The sequence below is a fragment of the Mustela erminea genome, chromosome 10 (genome assembly GCF_009829155.1).
Source record: "Mustela erminea isolate mMusErm1 chromosome 10, mMusErm1.Pri, whole genome shotgun sequence".
NCBI classification, from domain to species: Eukaryota; Metazoa; Chordata; class Mammalia; order Carnivora; family Mustelidae; genus Mustela; species Mustela erminea.
In genome coordinates, this window is record NC_045623.1 from 41,444,865 (window position 1) to 41,470,674 (window position 25,810).

Consider the following 25,810-nt stretch of genomic DNA (forward strand, 5'->3'; position numbering starts at 1 on the left):
AGCAGAGCTTTATAAATTCTGAATGGTATAGTTGTGAATTCTGTTCAAAAGCTAACCTTTATAAGCAATGTTAATGAAAATCTTAACTATTTAGTCAAAATTATATATTGTTTCCTGGAATCTTTCCTAAGATTTTTAGTTTAGCTTTCTAACTACTTGAATTATTCCTCCGTGTTATATATAGTTCCTTATCTAAACACCTACCCTTATAGAGGGTTTCTTAGGTTCTAACAGGAGAAAATTAATAGATACTTAGGTCTTAGATATAATGCAAAAATGTTTAAGTTTAGAGAACACACAGCCTACTCTTCAGCCAAAAGTGAGATCAAGAAAATGCTGAATCCTTGGCCACTAACATAAACATATTTGCCTTACTATATTTTGGTTGAAGCAATAAAAATAAAAATAAAGTACAATGGCAGGCCAATCAAAGACATCAATTCCCACACAAATCCTTCTTTATACAAACATTTTTTTTCTTTTAAAATCATTTTTTGGGGGCAGCTGGGTGGCTCAGTGGGTTAAAGCCTCTGCCTTCGGCTTGGGTCTTCATCTCAAGATCCTGGGATCAAGCCCTGCATCAGGCTTTCTGCTCAACAGGGAGCCTGCTTCCTCCTCTCTCTCTTTGCCTGCCTCTCTGCCTACTTGTGATCTTTGTCTGTCAAATAAAGAAATAAAATCTTTTAAAAATAATAAAATAAAATCATTTTATTCATAACACAAATTAAAGAATGGCAAAATATATACGTTCTTCAAACTGTCATTTAAGATGCTTCAATAAAAATTTTCATTATTTTCTTTGAGTAAAAATACATGGATTGTAATTTTTATTTTGTAGGTTGAACAATAAGCAAGTATTAAAATACACTCATATATCATTACAAAAGATGGATTATCAGAACAAAGATTAAAAGAATATTTTACAGGAGTTAAATAATGCCAAAAATGAGGTATGTATGTGTGTATATACAAACATACACATACACATTCAGTCATATAGAAACAATCTGAAGACCATTACCACATAATTCCACATTAAATAAAAACTTATATATTAATACTAATCACTAAATTTACACCTTGGTCTTTTTCAGAGGTAAAACAGCATTTACTTGGGAAGTCAAATGAATAAAAATGTGATTTAATTTTTTTAAAAAAGAAATGAGACCCTCAGCCATCAATTCAGAAATGAATATCAAATTATTAAGGATGAAAACATTCTATCAGAGGAAATACCAAAACACAGTACACAAAACACAAAGAAGTGTTAAACATAAAAACATCAGAAAAGGGGCGCCTGGGTGGCTCTGTGGGTTAAAGCCTCTGCCTTCGGCTCAGGTCATGATCCCAGGGTCCTGGAATCGGGCATCGGGCTCTCTACTCAGCAGGGAGCCTGCTTTCTCCTCTCTCTCTGCCTGCCTCTGTGGTACTTGTGGTCTCTATCAAATAAATAAATAAAATCTTAAAAAAAAAACTATTTTAAAAAAATCAGAAAATAGCAATTTTACAAATACACAGGAGTTGGTGATTTATTCTTCATAAACAGACAAAATCAATTTTAATAAAATTGGTAATGTTCTTGATTTTCCCAGATTTAACAGGCAATACAGAGAATGAGATTATTAGTGTACATAATCTATAAAATTCTCAATATTCTTCAAATACTTAAGCAATAGTTGTACTAAAGGCTATTCAATTTAGTATTGTTCTAAAGCGTTCTTATTCTAATTTTTTAAGAACACTCTTAAGCTATTAAAAATCAAATCTAAATTTTTTTTAAAAAAAGCCAACTCTGGAAAATGTGAATTCTAAGATACCTAAGATTTGTTCTTCAATTTTTTAATCATGTAATATTAGCGACTGAATAATAAATGCTTTGAAAAATATCTTTTCTCATGTAATGAAACCAATTATAGGTTTCAGGCTGAAATGTCAAGGGAACTTTGCACTTAACATATCAGGAACACAATATAAGAATATTAGTAAAAAAACAACAGCAAAACAAATGGGAGGTGTGAGAGAGTGACTACACTATTAAAATAGACTACACTATTAAAAGTTATGTTTGACCATCAAGTTCATTATAATTTTATGTCACCATAATTCGACAAAATATTTTATAAGCACTAATCAACCCAAAATTCCTACGAAGAGGACAAAGAAAAGTGCTTTTAGAGTGTACTCTTAAATACCTTAACATATTGCAGCTGTTATCTGAGTCCCATGTAGCAAAGATCTAAAACAAAGATTTTCCTGAATGTAATTCAAATAATTTCAGAGGTCCAGGTACTTATTTTTGCATCTGCCAACAGCTACAACAGGCCAGTAATTACTACTAAGAGATAACAAAGCATCCCTTATGATGCTCTGACAAGTAATAAAATACTAGGCTAAGCTATTTCCTTGAAACTTCAGGCCTCTGATATGAGTAATAACAACTACTTTTCTGCTTCGACTGGTATTTGGTCAAAACAAAAATGTCTTTCAAATCAGTATTCTGAATTAAAGAGCATTGAATATAAACTAATTTTTAAAGAACATTACATATAACATTACATATTATATAAAAATAAAAATTCAATGAGTAAATGGCTTCCTTAGTTATGTCCCAAAAAGATTATTTAAATTTATATTAAAATCGTATTTGTATTAAAGTAAGAAAACCAATCAAATATGAGATAAGATTATTCATGAATAGAAAGTATCAATATTTTTATTTTGAATTCCAGTTATATCCATAGGTCTTGTGTTTATTCTTATATATAGGTAATGCAATCATGTTTAAATTACTGGAGAAAAAGATATACTATCTTATAATTGATTCTTTTTAAAAATGAATAGAATTTTGATATTCTAAGATTTTAACATTTTCACTCTTCAGTGCAGCTTTGAATTAGCAATAAACTATGAATGCCATAGAATCATATACATAAAATGTACATAGTAAAAAGTAGTCTTTTAAATCTTTGTTAGATTTCAACTTGGTGAAATCTATGCTTTTGAAAAATTTAAAAGGAAAAAGGAACTAATATTATTTATCTATTATTATAATTAAAATGAAAGTCTTTAAATTTTAAATTAATTCTATTAATAAGGCAATATAAAATATATTTTTCAACAGTTATTAAAACATGGAGATTCTTAGTTTTGAATTCCAGACTCTTCATATAGGTATACATAAATTTTTAATAAATATTATTTAGGGTTTTTTTTACATGTTTTATTAACTTCCATTTAAAATTTAACCTGTTAAAATATTTGACTTGGTTCAAAGAGAATAAAACATAGCAAGTTTTTTAACAGAAACTTTCACTTTTATAAGATGTATATTAAAAAAGATTATTTCAAGTAAACATTCATAACATATACTACTCTTATCTCGAGAATTATTCCTCATATTTTATTTTACTCATAATACAGCTTATTTTTTTCAAAATGCCAATCGGCTTAAACAGGTATAGAAACAATTTAATACATACACATTCATTCAACATATATACAAATGACCAGAAGATATTATATCATAATTAATATTTTATTATTCATTCAAGAATATTTGACTTTGTTAACTTACAAAGAATGTCAGTTATTTTAAACTGAAGACCACTGCCAATTAACTTCCTTGTCATAACATCCCCAGTATAATACCAATAACTTTTACAATAACTTAATTAACTTGTCAACAAAACAGTTTTTTGCAATGGATTCAAATTTCACTGCTTTAAAAAACACTCAGTAGTTAACCTCCAAATTTAAGACAAAACATGTAGAACTTACCCTAGCTGTGCCTTTCCAATAACCTCAAAGAAGTTATGCACTCTGTGACAGTTACTGTTCCTCACGTAACAATTTTCCTGGAATGAATTCTCTAGTAACCCTTACCTCTCTGTGAAGGGAGATGTGATATTCAAGGGAAAAGGGTAATGAACTGTAATATCAGATTCTATTTTCCAGTGCTGATCATAGTTAGCATCAACAATGATAAGAAATCTTTTTAATCATATTATTCAAGACAATGAAGTTGGCAGTACAGGATGCCTATCAATAATTTTACCGAAAAGGAGCATTTGTATACTTGCGTAAAAACATACCATCATAATCCTATTGAAGTGTAATTGCTGTTGCTAATATTCTTACCCTGGTATGAAAATGCTCTGCATAAATGTAGCATAGACTTGTTAAGATAATACATGACCATGCTGAGAGGTTAATACTTATATAAAAGCCCATGCCAGTACCATAAATCTCTTTATTAGACAACAGTTTCCTTACTCAGAGGGTCATTCTGTGTAACAGTAACAATCTGATTTTTCACATTAGTGAAGCTTAGCTAATAAAACAGTAAATCTACAACAACGAATTTCATTAAGAAACAAGGCCTCTTAAAATACAAAATAAGTTATTTTTACTTGTCATATCATTCCTTGGTAAACTAAAGGAAAGAAAATGAACTACTATATCTCTTTTCAAGGATGCATTAAAGGATAAACTTTCTTTTCTTTAATTTTTTTTTCCAACAAGCAAATCCTGAATAACATTTTTATACTAAAATGTAAAAATAAAAATAAAAAGGTTCATCTTTAGTATAATTTAATATAACATCTTACCCTAAATTTCCTGGCACAATTACGCATATGATGTGAAAATTTTAGCTAAGTGAAAAGAACCAAATGCTCCTAAAGGCTTTTAACAATGATTACCAAAATACCTGAACGGAAAACTCTCAAATATTTCTGAGTATCTGGCTTATAATTTCTTAGAAATTTAGCTGACACAGTGTTCATAAATATAATCCCATTTTTTAATTAAGTACTGCCTATCTTACCTGCATTCGTGTTTTTCCAAGTCACTCAGCAATTTTCTAAACCATTTAATATTAGATCTTTGCTGGTGGTTTCCCTGTTTTTAAGTGTCACTGCACTAATCAGTCCGTTATTGCAAGCAAAAGTCATTAATCCAAAGTGATCATTTTTGTTTTTAGAAAAGAGCATATGCAACTCACCTACTTTGATCTATTAATTAAATATAGAAGAATGTAATGTACTACTTATTGTTCAGTGATCACTTTATAATATTTCACATAATCTGGAAAATTTTATAAAAAATCCGACCTCTCTTTTAACAATTATTCGATATTTAAACAAGACACAGTTCTAGTCATCCAGAGTGTTGGCTGATCATAAAAATAGCTAGCATCTCAAAATAAAACTGATTCATTATCTTCATTACCTTTCAACTTATTTTCACTAATTAAGGAAAGGTAAAAGGCACATTCGTAAGCTGTGAATACATGAAATGATAAATACTTGGACACTTAGTATATTAAATTTCACTATAATTTGGCTAATCCCAAATGCCTTATATTCCTTAGAACAATTTTTCTCAAACAAAATTTAAAAATACATTAAAAAATACAATTTTCAAAAATGCAATTCCAATTGATATTGCCTTGATTATTTTATCTCATATACAAAGCTCCCTCTGCAGGTAATAACAAGGGTTAGCAAAAATATCTGAAACATGTAGGCAGTTGCCTGGTAAAGATGCAGGTCACCATTGTATGAAAATACTATTATCTAGAGTCTCCTCCTTACCAATTATCCGATTAAAATAACTGCTTTTGAAAATTTGCGGTTCAACATGATTATTCTTGTCCTTCAGCTTGGTTAAGAATGTGGCTTGAGTAGGCAGAATAGACAAACTTTTCAAAGTCACCCAAGAGCCACTCTTACAAAGTGTCTTTCAAGGAAAAGAAAACATTACCTTGCTTACACAGCACCAGCCTGAAATGATAGACCACCCAAAACAAAGCTGTTCTACCCGTTTATCTGATGCATCTTCTGATCCCAAAGTACACAATCAAAGATGGTATTTTAGGATCGACTTATGGTGAAAAATAAAAGATGAATTTCAAATAAATGCAGTAACTACCATATTTTCTTATTTAAAAAAATTCTGAAATGTGAACCTGGAAGTATTTACTTCTGAACAATAAATTTATTTTCACTAATTCAATACGAAAAGAAAAACTGATTTGATTTACAAAATGCCCTTTACCCCTCCATCATATTTTTTTCAGAATCAGTTTTAGATTTGTGTTTGCACACTCTCCTCACCATATTCCTTTCTCCGTGTACACACAGATACAAGGTGCATCTCTGACAAGGGTGCAGGGGAATAAAAGGCCAAGTTAAGAGAATTTTCAAGCTCTTGGGGGCAATGTGTTACTAGAAATTATTACTGGGTAATTTGATGTCCCCCTGATTTTCCCCTTCAAACATGTATGCACCACCTTATAGCATATAAGCAGTGACTAGAAATTTGAGGCATTCCATTTGACTCAGCTATAAATGAACTGACAGGCTTAGAAAGTGATTTTTTTTAAACTAAGATCTTTATTAAACACCTATAAATTATAAAAGATTTGCTCACTTTCATGCTAAACATACAAAAATGTCATACAGAGATAACCAGTTAAATTTTTCTACTTGAACAAAGAAAACAAGGTTAAGGGTAAAGGCAACTTGTAATAAGCAGCACTTGTAGTGAGTTTTTCACTTTAGAGAAAGATAAAATTTTGTTTCACTTATATTTTTAAATATTCAGGCTGCAGACCTAGTTTAAAACCAATGATAATATGAACAGTGACTTCCATGAAGGCTGTGAGTATCACAGCATTCCCAGCAGAAAAAACAAAGATGGGGAGACATCTCTATTGCTCATCTATAGAGCTATCCAGAGGAAGCAACCAATATCCCAATACGACCTTTCTCATGACATTCACGGAACTTTGTAAGGACAGAAACAGTTAAACATCCTTAATAAAAATGAAATGTCTAGACCATCAAATTTTAGTATAATTTTAATCTGTTGATGTATGAAATGAAATGAAACATTTCAGAATTAGATTAACCTTTTTTTGAATGTAAGACAAGATACATAAAGTGTTTCAATTCTTCATTTAATACATTAAAGCTTTGTCAAATTCTGTACAAATATGCATAATCACTGGGATGCAGATGTGTAAACCTACAACACCAAAATGAATGTTTCCCAAACTGTCTTGGACATTAACCGTAGGAAGAAGAGGAATTTTAAGAATTAAAATACCATAAGCATCACAAGATTAAGAACACAAAAATGAGTGGAGAAAATATTGTATAAAAACATGTGTTCTGTAAGTTCTAATCAATAACCACAGTAATAACCACTGAAAAAATGGTTGGCTTTTAAGGCAGAGGAATAAAATTTCTGTATGGAAAGTGCCTGCAGAATAAAGAAATAATAATTCCAAATAGAAATAATTTGTTTCAAAGTAGAGAAAAGGAAATAATTTTCGACATGTCGACATGATTTTTTTATGTAAATTGTAGTTGAGAACCAATTAAGTAAATATATCTACATAAGAGAGAAATATATCAACTAAAGACCTTTTCTAAAATTTTGTAATGATTCCCTCATTATATGAAGAACTGCTGTCACAGTATTCTATTTTAACAATAAATGATTAAAATTAGAACTTACTTTATGAACAAACCAGAATTCTCTTTTGTTCTCTTTATCGACACTATTTACTGTACTCTACAAAAGAAAGCATTAGTCAAAAGCAAGGTCCCCGAGCCCACCCTTAGCAGCCTAGAATCATTTTCTACAATAATTGGGGTTAGATTATTTTATCATCTAAATACAAGGCAACAATTTGTTTGAGGCATGGGCTGATGTCAAGTACCTACATAATGTTGCAAAGCATGGGTAGTACAAGCATTTTGTGATCCAAAAGTAGTAAAGACCTTTGAGAACGAAAGAGAGATTAACTAAGCCATATCATTTTCAAAATCAGTTTAAAAAGCTATTTCAATCGTAGATATTTTACATTTTAAACTTATATTTGCAAAAATTTTTGGTCAATTAAAGTCATAAATATTGATATATACAAAGGAACAGAATATAAATTCCATGCTTATGTATGTACAGGTGTGTATATATTTATTTGATCAAGAAAGGAGCTAAAGAGAATTACCTAATAATTGAAAGAGCAAAACTAATCTTTCTTCTTTTATGAGGAACTTCATGGTGCATTTTTCACTGCTATAATGGCTAAAGATTTTATTACTCATCTAGAAATAGATCTATCCGGTTTTGTTCTAACAAAATAACAAGTCTTTGAACTGATCTAGGTCTAAAGTTAACCATCTTTTCAACTTCTTTCATCTGTCCTGGTCAAGAACTAATAGTTCATTTTTATCTCTTTCTTTTTTCTAGTATCAGATTTATTAAAACAACAACAACAACAAAAACAGACACATTTTTGAAGTTACTTAATGCATCTTGAACAAAATTAAGTCATTATTTAGGATGTTAACTTCTGCTTAACCTGCCTGCTTTTTAATATTTCTATTTTTATGAAAATATTGAATTTATCCTCACAAAACGCCTGCCAAAGATTTTTTTTTTGTTTTAGCTTTAAGTAGGCTTCTTTTAAAGCAACTAATTTCAATACTGAAATTCAGAGATTAAGGTGTAATCCCTGTGTGTGAATTTTAATGTTTATAATGTATTCCTCACAGACTGGAAAAATCAATGACAAGACCAACAGGGGCCCGTTTTGCTCAGCATAGGTTTTCTTGTCAGGTAGTGATTAATACTGTGCTCTGTAGAGGGAGACATTACATCCGGGCTAAAACAGACCTAAAATTTACCCTCAGGCAGAAATCTGATTTAAACATCTCTATTTAAAGTGACATTTGTCCTCCCTTTTCAACTGGTTTCCCCAGAAATTCCAGAAAGTTGACTTCATGACCTAAAAACAGCTGGGTGGCTGTGAGCAGCAGTTGTGGCCTGTTCTTGCACTTCGGTAAATCTGGGTGCCAGAATCAATCAAGGTGGTAATAAAACAGGTGCCCGGCTATCCGCTATGATGAATCCCATGTCACCTTATTGCTACAAGAATTTAAGACTTAAAATTCCTTATAACTCTAGAGTCAGTAGTAAAAATTTCTAAAATATGTTTCTGTTGTTGATAATAACCTAGCTATCTATACTGATGGGCTAGATCTCTTTTGATGCCTAAAATATTTCACTACATTCATCTGAAATATCAGCAGATTACAAATACCATGAACCCAGAAAAGCAATTACAAAAAGCATATCTCTAAAAAAATTAGAATATGCAAGTGGAAATGGCTTCTTGCATGAAATATAACAGCTTCCAAAAAAATGGAAAACAAAAAGAAAAAAAGTTTACATAGCAGAAGTCACCAAGTAAACAAGATATACGCATACTAAAACAGGCACAATATCCTTATAGTGTGAAACATGGTAGCTTTTGATATTATTAAGCAATTTAAACATTGCTGGCAAAGTCCTACTAACCAAGGTAATCTAATTTCTGTTGCTTTTCAATGTAAATTGATTTTTTTTTTCTTTTAGCCATTCTGGTAATTGAACAAATTTATACAACTGTGATGGGATTTTACTTACCACCACACAATGCATAAAATTCTCTATGAAGACAAACTATATTACTTCATAAAACTACATTTTTGTTGTAATTAAACAAATTGTATTTAAACTTGCTCTGTGCTTCAAAACAATCAATAGTGTTTTGCTGTAAGCTGCACTTTACTTGCAGGTGTTAAGCGCTAGATTCCTTCACTCGACCTACCTTTTTTAAAGATAATTTTTATTGGCAATACATGGGAGGTTATTTTCTTCTTAAGAAATAACTTTTTAAAAATCACTGCATAAGACTATATTAGAAAATGTCTGCAAATTATTGCTTACATATAGTCTATCAGATAAGTGATGTAAAAAGATTTTTAAGTATTTTTTGTTTGATTAAGACCTTTTATGACACAGTGATCCACTTTAAAAAATACCCACTCATGTCAAAACACCACTAAGAGATTTTCATTGTTTATAACATACATATAACAAAATCTATAAAAGTCAAAATGCCACACTGACGTCCCGAATAAAATTCAGAAATTACAGACCTCCAGTTATATAGTTTCTCCTTTAAAAGATATTCACACTTAGGTCAAGAAAAATGTCACCATTTCAGGATTCTAATTTCCCAATTCCAATCATTAACTATCTCTATATTCACCCATTTCCTAAGCGTTTTTCTTAAAGCATTAAAAAAAATCACTACTTGACCAATCTTTAGTGGCAAAAAGATTTCAGAGAATAGTCTCAATTTTTCTGATAACATCAAGTCTAATTACAGTAATCGGGGTGATTAAATACTTTTCAACCTTTCAACCTTCAATCAAGAATTATTTGAAGAGATGAATATTTAGGTGGGGCTAAAGACTAATTAGTATTATGTCAGAGAGACTTTAACTAAGCTATGATTTTAATCTTTAAAATAGAAATGTTTTAAACTTTCTTGAAAATAGTTACAGAACAGTTATCTATTTAGGTAATATGAACTGATATTTAAACAAATTACCTGAAGAACTGATATGACCAAAACATAAGTAGGATTTCAAGGCCTTTTCAGGACTAGGAGCTAAAGTTGTTATTTTTAACACTTGATCAAAACCATTAATTTGCAAAAATTTTTAGCTAAGTATTCTTGCAAATAATTTGATGAACATTTCTAAATAATCATGCACTTTATTTCTAGAATTTATTAGTTTGAAAATAATTCCACCTTAATTTTACAGGAACCTTTTCCATAAAAAAGCAGAGAGATGTCAAATGTGTTCCTCTCCAACACTCAAAATCAGATACAGTGGACGTGAAGAGGCAAAGTGTACAGTCTTTGAGATTTTTCGTAAAAACAGCAATCCTGAATTCTTCAATCACTGAATTCTTAAAATTTCCAAGACTGTATTTCATTCCTAATCTAAATACAGTTAATCTGCGCTCTTAAATATTAGCAGTTGAGCAAGTGGTATGGATTCTTATTAAAACGAGAACAGATTTCTCTCAGGTAAGTTTAGTGTGTATAGCCCATACCTAAATTGTAATGCTCTCTTCATCTCATACTACTTCTGTCAATAAACTAAGCATGATTTGAGTATTTATGCACAAAAGTTAGGTCAAATAAATATTTTGATAGAAAATACAGCAAAAACATTTTATTACTATGGTGTACAGATTTCCAGTTACCTCCTGACCTTCCCAACTTCTCAATCTTAGCTCACATATTCCTATAGTACTTAAGACATTAAAATACTATGTCAGATTTTTTGCTAAAACACAAAAGGCTTCAATAATGATCAAATAAAGATCCCACCTTAAGTAAACCTTGGTTTTAAAGCTCTCCTCTTGCTTATTTTAAGGAAGGAAACGCCCAGAAGCTTGGTGTTAACGTTTCTGCTGATTGTGAAAATTGCAGCAATAAAAACTCCAACTGCTTGTCTTAAATTAAGACCTATAGTACTACTCCATGTGAGATCCGTATATTTAATATTAGTTTTTATAACATTTGGAAGTTTTGTTGTCTGCTTTGATGTTAGTCCATTAATAGAGCAGAATCAAAGCCTTAAAAAATTATATTTATTGGAAATTCTCAAATCAAAACCAGAAGTAATGTTTGTTTTACCTCACATTACTTAATATTCTGATTCTCCAGCTACCTGGTCCCAGAACTATCTGTATTTCTAAATTCATTTTTTGTTGCCAACACATAGTAACCCACAATGATTGGAAATGGCAGCTGAAGTGCTTCTACAACACATTAATTTTTCTCTAAGTAGTCCAATTTTGTCATTGAGATGTTGAAAAATCTTTTCACTGCATTTTACACCTTCAGAGATTTGCTGAATTCAGGCTCACCATCATATAAAATGAAGAACAATGTTTTCAAGACAATTTTTAGATTATCACTAATAGCTCTAAAGGATAATGTTTTCTTTATACCACTCTGCATTCAAAGCAGACTAGTTAACAGCAACTTAAGTGCGATAATAGCAATTACATCAATGTGGGCATTTTTACCTCAGAAGTACTTCTTAGATAACCGAAGGGACCAGATAAATAAACTATAATAAAATGATTTCAGGGGAATGATATACAATAGGAATGCCACTAAAAAGAAATCTTCTCAATCTAAATAAAGTATCTTATTAAACGAGAAACTAAAAATGTTAGGCAATTAATGTAATGATATTTATCCCTCCAAAACTGAGTTAAGTTTCAATATTAGAATAAAACCAAGGAATTGCGAACATTAGTTTATTTAAAAAAAGAAAAGTCCTCTTCTAATGAAAGAATATAAGCTTCTGTTCAAAATCAACTAACCATCAAAGGTAAAACTATTAAAAATATAGGTTCCAAAATCTTCTCTGAGGTTTGTTTTCATCTTAAAACTAGGTTTTAGGAAATCTTAAGCTAAATAAATAAAACCAACACTTCCCCAGAAGTTGATAAAAAAAGTTCTCCCTTGACCCATCTGCTTGCCATGAAATGACCCAAATGACCCAAGTACTTGTTCTTATTTCTCCACTAATGGATATTGAGTTGTTAAAAGGAATTCAAAGAACTTCTCTCTCTGCAAATGTAAAAAAGGCATTAACAAATATGCTATAAATATTAGGAAAAATAAACCAAATGTAAGCTGAATTCTCCAGCTTACGGTGTGTAGAAAATACAAAACTTTTGAGACAAAACAATCAATATTCAGAAAGAATTACTACTAAATAGAATTCACAAATAATCTGAGTATCACCTATTACCCTTTTTCAAATTTACACCTACAAAAGTTACATTAACAACGTTCATGCTGAGTTTTTAATATTCAAACCCTCCTTTGATTTTTCCCCCTTAATTTAGCAAGTGTATTAAAAATAAGTTTCCTAGGTGTAAAAATGAGTGTCCCTTAATCACAAGATTTCTATTGTTTTATACTCTAATTAAAAGTCTTCCCTACCCATTTTAATAATATAACAAAGTGTAGGCCCTAGAAAAGTATGAAGTTGGAAGGAAAAGCTTTCTCACTCTCTTCCACTGAAGGGACCCCAAAAGACAGGCAACAGTGACTATCATAAAATAAAAGGTCACCCTTTTTCTAGGAACAAACCATTTATCAATAGAAAATAATTGTCTTGCCATTTGCAAGGGCTCCACAGCATAGACAATGTTTTTCGCTCACATAATTACAAAACAGTGAAAGTTCAGAAACACAGCCTGAATCCACCTCCCTATTTTTACCCTTTACAATTCTCATTGCCCTTTGGGCCTCTGCTTGGAAGCAAATGGAAGACAGGCTGAAGTTTTCTCAATTGAGCTGAAGCTAAGAAACCTTTGATATGCTAATAGTCCCCTTCAAACGGTAAGAATTCACACTTGCATTAATTCAAACAATTTGTGCAGAATGATGTGAAATGGCACCTCTTTTAGAGGCAAGCAACAAAAGGAGAGAATCGGAATGTCTGAAGGAACTAAACAACAGAACATTTGTTCTGCAGTATTCTCTCTATCATGCATAAATTTCCTAGAGGGCGGAGGGAGGGACAACAAAAAGTTCCACAACACACCTGAACAGAAGTAGATTTTCTTATATAACGTTTTCCAAATATTAGAAACATACTAAATTTAAAGTTACCAAGTTACCTTTAGTTACCTCTTAGGTCAAGAGTCCCATAACAACTTTTCTAAACTACTAAACACACCACACAAACTATTCTATTTTTTCTGCTGTGGACGCACATTGCCTCCTTAGTACCCAATTTTTAAGGTTTGCCCAAGATCTAACTTGATTTAGTAAGAGACATCCCGACAGGAAATTATTTACCAAACGGATGTGACTTTTCTTCATCGTGCAACTCGAGTTGAGCAAAGAGCAAACTCGGTGGGGCCCGTTGCAGACACAAACACTGACAGGGAAATGAATGAAACAGCGTCCGTTAAATCTACGCCCCTGGAAAGGGGACGAGAGAAGTACACATACTGTAAAGGCTGCAGAAGAAAATTTAAGAATTGGGGCGGGGGCAGGGAGGAGAGTGCCTTAGAACCGGGCCTTTTGTAACGGGAACCATATGGTTGGTGGCTGCGGCTCAGACGCTCTCAGGCTGCTTGGAGGAGCTGCTAACCAGCCTGACACCTTTCAAGAAACAGGAGGAAAACATTTCCTCGGTCTGAATCCGAGACAACACAGTTTGCATCAGGAAGAACGGAATGAGAGGGCCCGGGAAGGGGGGAATGATGAAGGGGGAGGAGTCCGTAAAAGACGAGGAAAGACTTTTTTTTTTCCCCCCTCCAACTACGTTTTTAGAGGACGGAATGAAAAGAAGATAAATATAGAGAGAGGAGACAGAGAGAGAGAGAGAGATTGAGGGGAAAAAAAAAATATATATATATATATATGTATGTATATATGGCATACGTTCCTTAGCCTCCGATCAGCGACACTTTGGGCACAACGTAAAGCTTCCAGCGATTTCCCCTACGCTAAGCCCCGTAGTTTGGCGAAAGGAACAAACTTTACTGATCCCAAGTGAAGCAGTCCTGCAAGCGTGCCTCCCCACTGCTAAGACGCTTTTTGTCGCTTCGCCCGCCCTCGCCTCCCCACCGGAGGGGTCGGTTCGCCCCAGCCAATCAAGGAGCCTACGCTCGGTTAGCCCGGGGGTCTCGCCTTTCCTCGCGCTCCTCCCACGCCTTTTCCTCCCCGTGGATCCTCACCCGGCACCCCCATCCTACAAACCAGACTTCCCAAGGTTCCCAGCCCCACAGCCACCCCAGGAGCCCACGGTTGGTAACTTCTCCCGCAGGCCCAGCGCGGCCCGCTGCTGCCCTCTCACTGCGGGTCCGGGAGGCTCTCTACCCTCCCCAGGGCCCGCCGGGTGCCCGGCTCCGCCGCCAGCTCGCCCCGTGGGGCCGCCCCTAATCGTTGCCAGCCCCCGCGCCGGCCTGGCCACATCTGGCTGCGCTTTGCTGTCATCCTTGCCACTCCACACCACCTAACCACCGACAAGAAAAAACAACAACCCGCAACAACTCACCCAAGCCCCCCAAACCGCCCACTTCCCCCGAACTCGCTCCCAGAGCCCGGCCTCCCTGCTCCACTTGCAGCCCGGGACAGGTCTGCAGAGGGGGGCGGGAGGGGCCCCGCACCCCAAGCAGAGCGGTCCCACGGAGGGCGCGCCTCACATCGCCCTCCCCAGACGGGCTCTAAGAGGGAGACCGACACCTTCCGACCCAAGCTTTCAGAAAATCAAAAAACGCTAACCCAAACGTACTCCCCCACGCCCCCCTGCAAACAGACTGATGCCTAGAGAGCGTTACAACCGCTCCCCGAGAAAAGGAGAAGCTGGCTGGACGGGACTGGAGTTCTGCGTATCGATTTCTGAGCAGAGGAGGTGGGGGGAGGGGGCGCAGCAAGAGCCAGCGCGGGTCTCTCCCTCGGCCGGGCCGAACATAAACAAACAGGCGAGCCCCAACTCACCCGCGGCTCCCTCCACCTCCAGCATCCACCCCCGGGCAGGAGGCGCAAAGCAAACAGGTCTCCGAAGCCCGGCACAGAGGCACATTGTTCGCTCCTGCGGATCTTACCTCGGTCTGCGAGCGCGCCCCGGGGGCGGGCCGTCTGGCGCGAGGGCCGCGCGGGGAGAGGAGCAGAGGAGCAGCGGCGACCCGGGCCGGTGAGGGCCGAGGCCGGCCGCACGCGGCTCGCCGGCCGCCGAGTCCGCGCCGGAGGCAGCGCCGCGGCTCGCCGGCGGGACACGGCGCCGCTGCTCGGCGCGTCCTCCTGCTCGGCCGCCGCCGCCGCCGCCTCCTCCAGCCAAGCAGCCAGCGCCGGGCGGCTCCTGGGGTTAGGTCAACATTGTCCCGCAGTTTCCCACACGCCGCTCCGGAGAGGGGTCTTTTATACACGCGCGCACACCCCCAGACCTCACGCTCCCTTAGAAAAATCAAAATTTCGGGAATCAGAGCGAAAGGGGTGGCGGAGGTAAAAGCCCGACAGAGGTGCGCAGACTTGGGAGTCCCCTCGGAGCGGCGGCCGCGGGAGGGGCGGGCAGACGCCGGCGGCGCGAGGCCAACTCAGTTTGTCAGGCGAAGCCCCTCAGCCCGCGGTCTGCGCCGGCCGGACTGGCATCCCTCGCGCCGACCCTGCGGCCTGGGGCGGGAGACAGCGGCGCCCCCTCCTCACATTTCGGGGCTCCGGCCCGAGGCTGAGCGGTGGCCGCTGCCCCACGAAAGGCTGAAGGCGAGGACTCTGGCTCGGGGAAGCTGGGAGGTGCACGGAAGAGCCACGCCACGCACAGCTACGGAGGGGAGATGCCCCCCAACAATCCCAAGGAATTCTCCGGTAAGCTCCCGATTTCGCTCCGGCACCTCTGCGAGTGTGTGTGTGAGCGGAGAGAGAGTGAGAGGGAGAGAGGGAGAGAGAGAGGGAGAGAGGGAGAGAGATGGGGGAGTGCGAAGTCCTGACACAGACTCTCGGCGAGGTCTGAACTGGAGTCACCTCCAGCCTCCTCCTCCTCCTCCTCCTCCTCCCCAAATCCCCACCTACCCACCCCCCTTCCCGAGTTCGACTAATCATATAAACATATTAGCGTGTACAGCGGCAAAGGACAAATCTCTCCCTCCTGATTTTTCCAGCAAGGGGCTCAGGCAAACTCAAAAGAAGATTACAGGCAGCTAAGTACAAAACGTGGAGCAGATAATCTATAACTCATTGCCGCCCAATGGCCATTTTCCACTCCATTTGAGCAGCTGCGGCGGCGGTGCGCCCGAGCAGGGGGGAGGGGAGCGAAAGGAGACACTTACGGGCTTGAGCAGTTCGAGTGGCGGTGGCGGTGGCCGAGCTACCGCCCTAGGACAGGCCGGCCCCGGCTCCGCCGGCGGGGCGGCCGCAGGGCTGTCCGGGCAGCGGCGGCGAGGGATGCGCGCGCTCGGCCTCGGAACGCGCCCCGGAGGCGGCCTGCGGCGGCTGGCGCCCCTCCTCTGCCTCTCTGTCGGCTCGCCACCCCCTGTCTCCCCCCTCCCACCATCAACACACGCCTTCCACCCCGACCCCCACCCCCAAACTCCACTCACTGCGCGCGAGGTCCTCCGCGCGCTCCTCCGGCGCGCGCTCTCCATCCTGTCCACACACACGCACTTTAAAAACATTTATTTTATTTCTGGAACGGGGTGAAGGGTATTTGGGAGAGCACGGCGGAGTGCGGTGCTCGGGCCTCCGAGGCGGGGCGCAGGGGACTGGCCAGCGGCTCGGGTTGGCGGGGGGGGGGGGGCCTCCCCTCTTCCTTCCAGGCCCGGGAGCTTTCTCCTTGCCTGCACTTCGGAGAGGCGCCCAGGATGCGTCTTTTACCCACCCCGTCTCCAGGTTTTCTCTTTTCTCCACGCAGCGAGCCAGAGGCTCCGAAACTTTTAGTTTCCGCAGCCCTCCTTTTGTGTGACTGCTCCGAGGAGAAAAGAACGTCTGTTCGCCGCGGTCGCCTCCGTCCGGCTGCGGCGCGCGGGGGACGCTCCAGGGTTAATGCGTCTTTGATACCTGAGATTTCCGGCGCGCTCGTTAATGAAAGTTACATTTTTTAAAATTGCGGTGACTTTTTCTTTGTAGTTACAGAGACCTCGCCAAACTTTGACTTTATTGACTATATTTCACAAGAGCGTTTTGTTTGTTTTTGATTAAACCCACCAGGATAAGCAAAGGAAGGAAAGGAGACTACAAGGCTCTCTTTACTCGCAAGTGCATTCATCGTGCTGTTAGGTCTGTTTCCCTCATTTCCTTACATTGAAACTGCTTTTGCTCTTGTCCTCTGACCACACTTCCTTGCCACCTCTCTGATGGTAGGGTCAGTAAACAGCCAGGCAGCGCCAGCGATGAACCTGAGCTGAAGAGAGCAGACCACGACGGGACAAATTACGCTTGAAAAATATTTTAAAGCCAGTTTAAGTGTCCTCTGTATACGAGGAAGGTCAAAACTGGATTTTTTTTTTTAATTTTATTACAAAATCTCTAAGCTGAAATTCCCTAAATTTTCAGACGTATTTCTCAATCACTAATACTACTAATGAACGCTGCCCTCAATTAAAGAAGCATGTATGCATTGGTTTTCAAGAAAAACCGATTCATCAAGGTTTAAAACCTTTAGAAAATAGGATGAAACTTGAGCTGCTTTGCTTTCAGAAACTCTGCGCTTTTTGTTGCTGCGGGTTTGTTGTAGTCATCATACTTCAGGAATCATTTCAAACAACAATGTTATTAAAATGTCAACAGCAGACTGTTAAAAGACTTGAAGCCTCTAAATACCTATCAGTATTTTGTCACAGAGCCAGGCATTTGTAGTATTAAAGTAAATCCAGCTATTGGTCAAGTTTGTTCTCAACTTGTAAAAAAATCACAAGTTAAAAGTACACATGTGCAAATAACCAAAACCTACTCTTTCGGTTGATCCATTATACTTCTCAAATCAAGAATCCTTGATGATCAGATTTCCTTGTACTTAATGTATTGATGTATTAATATTCTCACCATTCCAAAAGATAAGAGGAGCCACTCAGAACATTTGTGTTTTAAACTACATAAACACTTCCATTTGGAATTTCATAGATAACATAATTCAAATATTATCGATAGAGGACACAAGCCTCATCTGGGAAAAAAAAAAAAAAACACGTATGCAGAGGTGGTATGAAACCTTACTATGTACCTAAGGTTTTTAAATCTGTCAAAATTACACATACAACAGATCTACCTAGGAAAATTAAATCAGGCTTCTTTAGTTGAAAAGAGGTAAAATTATGAGATTCTTAGACCTCAGAGGTTATTTGTATCTTGGTCTCTTCTAGAATTCAAAATTGTTTTATTCAAGATTATAAACCAAAATATGTCAAATAATAATCTACATTTACTGAAAAATTTTAGCCCTTTCCTTTGTTCATCTTTGAAGGTTTTTCACTCATCCGGGCATGATTCACAAGAAGCCCCAATGAGTGCATAGATCAGTCTAATCCTATTTTCTTTTGGGAGGCAAAACCTGGGCTGAAGTTTTTATTTAGTGAGCTTAGTAAGTAATCAATAGAAATTTTTGACTGAATTAAGCAGGCCATATGTTGGCTCATTTACTTATTTATTTAACTCTCAGAAAGAATCTCTGGAAGAGCCCACTGTCTACATTTCATAGGTCTGACATTCTTTGATGCTCTGGACCTAAGTAAGTCACTCTCCACTATGTTCCTGAAAAGAGTTGTCAGAAGTGGGTTAAAACTATAGGGAGTGGAAAATGCGTCATACAAGTTTTTAATTTTAATTCAATAGGATGTGTATTTTATAGAGTTCAAAGCATTCAAAGCTTTTTTGCAAATGATATAATAAGCTTGCTGTGTTTTTAAAATTACAGCTAAATGTATTCCTTCTCTAGGATGTTTTAAATATTAAAGAATTTTTAATTCTTTCCTTGCACTTTACCCATAATAATGGTTCAACCTTCTCTGTGTCCACAAAAAGGAATTGAAAAGAGCTTTTAATTGCATTGATATATTAAAGATTAAGCTGTTAGCCACAAACCTGCCATTACAAAGGAACCTTTAAATGACATACACACCAGAAAACATAATTTGCCTGACACTTCATGACAATTCAAAACATAATTTATAACAATACAGGTGTTATGGCAGGGAAAAAAATGAAATGAGAAGCTTAATAATGTCTGCAGATGTTAGCAAGTTAAGGGGAGTTGGAGTATATTATGCATTCCCTAAAATCCAATCAAATTAACTACTCAATCTGTATTATTATTTAAGTAATGGCAAAATCATTGACTTATTCGTAATACTTGCTAATTGTTTTTAAAAATAAATTCTGCAAAGGACAAAGGAAACACCCATTTCCATTTGTTTTATGTTAAATCAACATCTAACCACTCGTGATTTCATTCAAAGAAAACAGAAGGTACTCGTTAGCTTACGTGGTTAGAGAGATTGATGGGCTTCAAACATTTTAACCATATATGTTTTTTCCAACTCTAGAAACTCATGTTTTTAATTTAAGCAACTTTAGGAAACTAGATTATCTTATTCTGTGGGTTCACATATTTCTGATACAGAAATTATGCTAATTTTTGAAGCTATTACCATCTAAGCACCTTTGTTTAAAGGAAAGTGATGAGGTACTTGTCAAAATACAAGTATGAATAACAATAGTTTGGGTACCAAATTAAAGAATCTGAAGAGGTAGGAAAATGGGCATTAAAATATTATGATTAGTACAAGCCAGTAGAACAGTAAGTAACTTCTCCACTGTCCCACTCTGCCAAACTCGGATATAGATAAGACAGTTCTAAAAGGGGCTACATGGAGGTGGGCTGGGGTGGAGTGGGGAGATTTGGGACTTGATACTGGGCCAAAAATTCTAAGTTTGAGCTATGCAGCTGTAGAGAACTGTTAAGGAGAGTAGGCTGTATTCATTATGGGGAGTATATTTTTGCCTGTGATGAGAGTGATGTGAGTTCTAAAATAAAACAGACAAGTAAACAAATAACAGGTGAAACTGGTCTGGTTTCTAATACACAAACAGAAATAAAATTCGCTACATTTCACCCTAAAGTTAACCAGTTCCCATTTCTTCATCTTTACTATTCAGTGATGCTTAGTGCTGAAACTAGCTTTCCCTACTCTAGAAAGTAAGTGTTATAAAGCTCTGGAGCAGATCAAAGCAATGTGTGAATACCAAACTTAACTAGAACTGGTTGAAAGTTGCTAGCTTTGTTTTTCATTTTAGCTTTGCCATGCATGGAGGCTGAGAAGAAATCAAAACTCATTTTCCATGAGAGTAGAAACATATGAAAGCATTTGGCAAAGCCAATAAATTTAACTATTCTCCCAGCTCTCTTCAGGCAGAGTAAATCTTTGTCCAAGAAAGCCAAACTCCATCTAAAATGTAGAGATGCAGTCTCCAAAAGTAATGACATTTAAACAACAGTATACATATAATTATGGTGAACTGTGCTTAATGATATTGTTTAGAAGTATATAATCACCACATATATTATTATTATTATATACCTATCATTTTTTAATTAATACTTTTTTAAAAAATTCACCAATACAACTGGTAGCATGACTGTGCACTTAGAGTGTTTATATGTATAAATATATATAAAAGATTATAAAAATTTTATACCATTGCCATTATGATTCTCAAAAGTAAGCAAATTAAATAAGATGTTCTACGTAATCATTGTTCCACTGAGTCTTATACAACTCTAAATTAGTCTTTCTTTCCCATAGATTGTTCCCATAACTCTTGTTAATCTCTGCACTTTGAGGATTTTCTATAATTGGGTCTTATAGATCTTTTACTATCAATGTTTCTGTCAAACCATGAAGTATAACTATAATAACCCTTATTTTATACAAAGCTGTCTATAACTTCTTATAGTAATTTTTTGTTCATTGTACTCACATCCAAATATTTTATTAAAGTCCATAGTTTAAAAATAGGTCTCCTCATGCCTTTTTAAAATATTCAGAAAACCTGTATCACAATAGAGATAAAATTTCCTTAATTTTTTAAAAAAATATTGAAGCTAAACTAAGAGTATCCTAAATCACAACTCTTTGTTTTAAATATAAAATATTTGGATGGGCAATTCTTCGTAAAGCAAACATGTATATCTTAGATGAGAACAAAAGCAAGTCATTGGTTCATAGTAGAGGCAACTCCACTCTATTGAGTTATCAAAGATTACCAAAGACCAATTTCAGAGAAGTCCAAATAGAATTTTTAGTGTCTCTGTGAATGATTTTGATTATTCATGTCATTGTTCATTATAGCACAGCAAACTTGCAAAAGGCTTTTAAAAGTAAGAAAACAAACTGACAAAAAGCCTCCTGCACCTTAGATAGTGAGTCAAAGGTACAATTATATAACATTTTCATATTAGAAAATGTTATGATTTTTTTAATGATAGGCATGAAATAATAAAATCATAATTGTAATCTATGATCTCAGTATTTTTTCAACAAAAAATGATTTCGTTGCAGTTTTGAAAATATAGTGTACAACTGTATAAAGCGAGATGTTTGACCTTGGCTTTGGTTGATCCTTTTGATCAGATAAATAACCTATTGCTAACACTTTTCACTATTTTGTTCTCTAATATGAGAGTTATTTTTAACTCCACTTAACTACTTTATTTTCTAAAGGCCTTTCTTTGTTATGTATATTTCAGTAACCATAAATTTGTCTGAGCATGTGGAAAATAGAATAGCAATTTGCAAAGATTTTTCTCCTAAGCCTAGCTCTCATCATAGTTTCTTGATAAGATAATAGAATGTTGCCATCTCTATTTTCAAGAATAATTTAAATCTTTATAATTAAGTTTCAACTTATTGCAGCTCATTACAGTGCATTCTTAAGGTCACTATGAAATCAATCACTAGGACCTAGACCAAACAATGATGTAATGGGCATATGTTTTTTGATAAGTAAAAGTGCATTAGAAAAGAATTTGTTTTCTTTAAAATAAGCATCCAAATTTCTAATCATGCTACAATGTCATTTATATCTCAAAGGACTACTGAAATGATTTGGAAATGATAAGGTTTTGTGGAACTACGTTCAATGAAAAATTTTTGTTTTAGGTTAAAAAATAAAAACACATAACCTCTTCAGCTACTCTACATTAAAAAAGAAGTTGCTGAACTGTCACTTGAACAATATATTCTTTGAAAGGTTTTGTTTCAGTGGTGGAGATGTGTTACACTGAACCATCCACCCTCTTATCCAGCTGTCCTGGTTACCAAAATCACGTATCTACAAATAACTCTTTCAGTGCATTAAAAGAGTGCCCCCCTTCATTATGGGAATGTAATTTATGACACCAATTTAATTAGAATTATGTCCTTACTACCTGAATTAATGACCCAAATTCAAACCACATATATTTCATTGTTCAGACAATGCAGAATACACTACAAGAAAAACTAATTTCCTGTTTATTATCTAATGATAATTGAAACACAATAATTCATTATAATACTGGATTACATCTATATATGAAGTAACATGTCTCAAAGAAATGGGTCATGGAGATAAGATGAAAAATATTTTAAAATAAAATAAAATTTTAGAAATATTGAGTAAGAATATTAGGTATAAAATGTAAATATTTGAGTATTCAAGAATATAAACTATTTTTAAATGATATGGATCCCCAGAAGACAATCATTTATCATTAAAAAAAAAAACTATAGGTAATCAAATAAAGAATCTGAAAAATATTTAAAAGAATGAATTTTGACATTTCATATAATTACTCAATATTTACTTTCTGTCCAATACCTTATTGCAAAGATATGATATATATAAATCAAAGTGTTTTATACAGGTGTTGATTTGAGATGATAATGCTAGCCTATTTGTTTATAATGAATATTTCTATACAGGAGGGAATCATGTAATGTCAAAAATAAATATTAGATTGAATATTTAGAAAACTACCTTTAACAACTTAGGTAAGTTTACAGCTTATCAAAATTTGTAGATAAAATATTACAACTTATAACTAAGAAAAGTCTATCTTTGCCTCAGTTTTCCAGTTAATGAAAGAAGTGTTTAAATACTCTATAGTTAGATTATTAACTTCTACAAAACTGAAACAGATGTGTTTCTTAGTATGCCATTAAATTTATGATTTACATAGAACCCTTACATAGAGCTGAGCAGAGGCCAGCGATTCTAATTTGCTCTAGATTTATAATAACCTGATCTGGGTTTTGTAAGTATTGAAACACTTTAAACAAAATTAGAAAGCAGTTTTGCTTTGTGTGATTAAAGATGCAATTCTCTTTGGAGTAATGAGAAAAGTTAGAACATGTTTCTTTCTTTATGGATGTTTCTATTATAAACATGAATACTATACATTATATAATTTTGTTACTATGATTTCCTTGTTTTTAATTATAAAATAAACCAGTTGAATTTCACTAGAGTCTCAGATTGAAACTGTGCCAAAATTTGGCTGAAGAATGTGTACTGAGCTTCATAAAAATCCTTAAAACTTTTTTCCCAGGGTCTTAAGCTCTTGTTATACAAATAGTAGTTCACCATAATTTTCTAGAGCAAAGCATCTTTTTGATGAAGACCTGTGCAGCAAAAGGGCGTAAGTGCTAAATAAATTCCAAACCCTAGAAAATGACATATATAAAATTGTTCAGGATTAATGACTCATATAAATTACATATAGAAAAAAAAAAGCCTATTTTATCTCATTACACAGATTATAACATTTATAGCACTATTATTTAAACCTTCTTCTACTTAACTTGGTGAATTATAATCCATCAGCTCCTAAAAATCAGATCTATAAAAACCCTTTATTTTCAAAACTCTGAATACTATTTCCTTAAAAGTCAGTTAAAAATGTTGATATAAATATCATTGTAAGCATCCATGTGTATATTTATGTATATAGAAAATAAGTACATGCAAAAGTATTAATTCATTAAAAGTTTATCTCTCATAAAACCTTTATTAGCCCTTGAAGTCTTTGCCACTTCATATAAAATGATTTATCTTTTGAATAACAAGGTTCCATTAATCTGTTTGACAAAGGAATTTTTAAATCATTTAAATAATTTATTTGAATGAATTATTTAAATTCTGTAAAATATATATGCACATGTATATGTATATATCTGTGACTATATATTTGTGTTCTGGCACAATATCACAGAAGAAATACGAAATAGAAATTCAGAATACATTGTCCTTGACACCACCAGTGTGACTTGTTATTTCTGCAAAGTGTTCTTTGATCACCCACTGCTTGCATAGGACCCCTGTTAGAGGGCCATTTGTGCTACATTTGGCACAACAGGGTGGTTTAATGTCAGAGAAATGTGCACATTATTTCTTATACTCATTTTTAATTTTGCATTTTTACTGAGATTGCAGGCTGACATATATTTTCCAAAATGTAAGAATAAGAAAAACAATTACTCAACACTCATAGAAAACTTGCTTTCCTCAATTCAGGGCTCTAGGTGCTAGTGGGAAGTGGTAAACACTCCTTCCCCAGAGAAATAAATCATGTGTGGAAGCAAAGGGCAAATATGCATGGAAAATAAGTAAGAATATACCCAAAAATTTATAAACAAATACACAAAACTAACTAGGACATAAAAATTTATATGATATGCTTAATGTGCATGGCATTTAGGAATTTTAGTTATATACTATTTCTTCACAGACTATTACTTCACAAAATTTGCTCTCAAATAGGTCTTATTGTTCTTTTTTCCCTGAAGATCCATTTTTACTTATAAAAATAATGAAAATGATGAAATATTTCCCCAGTTTTGGTAAGGTTATAGAATACATTTATGAAAGGTTCTCCCCAATTTTAGTTTTAAACATGCAGGAAAATAAGCTTTCACCTAAGTATCTCCTACAAGGAGATAGATAGATAGATGGATAGATAGATAGATAAATAGATAGATGGATGTTGTGTTTTTACTTTATTTCGGAAATTCCATCCAGTTTTTCCTTTGTGATGCTATACCCCTGTCCATTCAATTAAGTTTTGATGGGTTCATTCAGGTTTTATTTGAATTTTGTGACCCATCCTTTCAACAAATTCATTTTAGCTTGATATACCAGAGAGGTCCTAATTTTATGCATATTAAAATCTCAATCTATGTTTGTGACAATTAGTAAAATTTTGAAGCTTCTATTTTCTCCAGTCCTTTTCTCCCTTACCCAACAATCCATAAACCCAGTTATTACACAATATGGTTTTATACCCGTTACCCACAATACTCAAACCTTAGTAAGCAGGTATAAGAAGCTCTCAGTGGACTGATACAACTATTAAAGGTGCTTGTTATACCAATGTAGCATCATGAACTC

The 25,810-nt window shown here is 35.6% G+C and overlaps 1 protein-coding gene across 17 annotated transcripts in view; it reads right to left on the reverse strand.

The window, feature by feature from the left end:
* ADGRL2 (adhesion G protein-coupled receptor L2) overlaps window positions 1-25,810 on the reverse strand; it is a 508,892-nt gene that overhangs the window by 173,161 nt on the left and 309,921 nt on the right. For 2 of the 17 annotated variants that reach the window (XM_032360949.1, XM_032360964.1), the window contains exon 1: window positions 15,502-15,607. The exons of 11 other annotated variants lie outside the window; for them this stretch is intronic. The gene's annotated coding sequence lies outside the window, so the exon portion shown is untranslated. 4 more of the 17 variants (XM_032360950.1, XM_032360951.1, XM_032360952.1 and 1 more) reach the window with 4 other exon arrangements.